This window comes from Hipposideros armiger, unplaced genomic scaffold (genome assembly GCF_001890085.2).
Source record: "Hipposideros armiger isolate ML-2016 unplaced genomic scaffold, ASM189008v1 scaffold_308, whole genome shotgun sequence".
Taxonomy (NCBI): domain Eukaryota; kingdom Metazoa; phylum Chordata; class Mammalia; order Chiroptera; family Hipposideridae; genus Hipposideros; species Hipposideros armiger.
In genome coordinates this window covers 7,391-10,193 of record NW_017731658.1, presented here as the reverse complement: position 1 = coordinate 10,193, position 2,803 = coordinate 7,391, and positions in this window count along the sequence as shown.

The window sequence follows — 2,803 nt, the reverse complement described above, 5'->3', positions numbered from 1 at the left end:
TCTGCCCTTTAGCATAATGCTAAACAAATATTTTCTTTCTACATCAGGACAATTTCTTGAATATTAGGAAACAGCTGATTCTCCCCCTTGAGTCTCACCCCCACAATCATCGTCAGGCCAAACAATCTACTTTTTTTGAACAAATTTCAGATTCATTATCATCTAAGAATTCTCCTTCCTCTGGATTTCCGGATGCTATGAAGTTTGATAAAGTCACTCTTAGCATCTGATTCAACAACATTTATTCATCCTAAAGCACAAGACAGTCTTCATTCATCTCCCTTCCTAATTCAACCTGAACTAAGCATAAAAGATATGATCTGGCAGCTGTTCACAGTGCCCTTCTCATTCCCACCCACCTAGTTCCCATTGCTTGGGTAGACAGCATGTCGTATGACAAAAGCGTGGCTCACAATTGCTCCTACAGTTCATTTGTCCTGTGAACTCTAGCGTTAAGCCTAATGATTTTAACAAGAAAAGAGTCACCTGGCTCTATTTCCTTTTCTGCTGGATGTCAATTTAACATGCCCATGGGAACTATTCATTATTAGCCTCTGAAACTTCCAGGAAGAGTCAATTTTTTTGCATTTATTTTAAATGATTTAAACTGTTTTAAAAGAACCTGAAAATATTTTAAACAATTGTGCCTAATAGTGTGATTTATACACATACATTGATATATTAATATTCATATTATATGTCCATATATAAACACTAATTCCTAAGTAGGAGAATTTGTTAATTAATCACCCTTAAACTGCAAAATGGCTTCCCATTAGTCAAGCCTCAGGTTAATTAATTCACCCGAGGATGAGTGATAGAAGTGCTAGTGCTTTCTTCCTAATGGCTTACTATTCCATCCAGAAGATGTTCTCAGTATATAATACATCTCACTGAGTAGCCTGATTTCTGCTTTTGTGGATACTGAATTTTAGCACACATCTGATAATTATTTTCTTGGAATAAAATATATCAAATGTAATTTTTTTGAATGTAGGCCTACTAACATCACTAAAGTTAGTGAGAAGAGTGGGCACCATTTAGGATTAAAAAAATAGACAATTTAATGGCCACAGTCTGCCACTGAGATTGAAGTAGGTTTCTTGTAAATAATGGAACCAAACATTCTAGGCAAAAAAAGTCCATACCACTGTAAGTATAACACTCCAATCCCTGAAATGTTTCTTTTACTTAATTTTTAGGTATGAGAAATGTCTAACCTGTGTCACTAGCTCTATCTGTACCCTTGGCTGAGTGTTACCTAGCAACTCATTCCCAATTGCTTAAGGAGGATATGGAGAAAATAGACATCAAGACTTTAAACACCGTCTACAAGATCTAGCTGACACCTTGTCCCAAACTCCAGACTCNTTGATAACTCTTGAAATACCAGAGATAGTTTATTAGTACATGCATATATACATACGAGTACATACATAAATATTATAGTTGTCATTAATTACTTTGTTTTTACTCCCTAATTCTTTAGCATTCTATTTTGACTATGTAAGCCAAAATATAAATTGAATGTTTCAATGTCATGTTCAAATCACATTTTAATGTGTTTCTTCTTTGTCTTTATTATGCTTTCCTTAAACAAAAATAATGAGGTATTGGATACATTCCTGCTATCTCAGTCCATTATAAACACAAACCACTCCACAGGCTAAATAAGAGAAACATTCATGGTTTTTGCACAAGTCCAGGTAACATATAATATATATTTTTTCATTTCCAAGGTCAAATAGGTATAGTTAAATAGATACCGGTTCAAATGTGTACAGCATAAATATTTCAGTTTATGGCTGAGAAATAACTCTGGTTAATTGAAATATCCACTTAACTAAAAAAAATCATTTGTTTACACTGTTTTTGAGAAATATTTAGAAACATTTTCATTTCTTTTTCTTTGGCCAGTGATTTCTACAGAATGAATGTTCTTAATCCCTCTGATTTCAGCACCCCACAGCACCTAAGGATTCCTGGGCAGAAGACACACCAATTCTCATCCTATTAGCCTGTACTTACAGGAGATGACAGGTAGGCCTGAATCTGTAAAGCAATCAGTACAAACTGGTGAGTTCAACTTTCAAATGAACTCATAAGGTTACATTTTATTTTACATGATCTTCTCTTTTCATAAAAATTAAATGGAGCCTTATATATCTTTATTTGAGGGTTCTATTTGTGATTTTACTTCATAATATGCTTTCAAAAACTTCTACTGAGAAAGACAGCTTGATGTTTTGCTCCACATAAGCTTGTTTTGAAGAGGGATTCTATTTTTATTTTTTAATAGATTCCAGGAGTTGAGGACGTGCCAAGACCTGTCAGTGTCCCAAAGGGGAGGATATCAGTCAGCATCTAGATTCAGGCTAATTGAAAGCCATGAAGAGTGATTCTAAATGTTGTGGGTCCATTTTAATCATCTAGAGACATTATATGGCCAAAGCAAGCTAGAAAGGAAGCTGCAAAGTGGTGTCTTCATTCTAAGTAGCCATGTGACCAACTAAAATTTGGGGGTTCCATTTCTTTGAGAAAAAAGAGGTTCAGTGGGATACAATTCTGTAGTTTTAATTTAATAAGTCATGCATGGAGCCGGGTACAAGGGTTTTGAACAAAATCTCCATGTAGCTCTGATATATACCTCTACTCCAATGTTCAGAAACTGCCTTGAAAGGAAAAGCTTATCTGTGTTTGCTCTACTATAACACTTAATTCAGTACATATTGATAAAGAGTCAAGTTCCAAATTTTTTGAAAGGGATTTAGTATGTTTAGAGATTTCATGACAAAAAAAAATT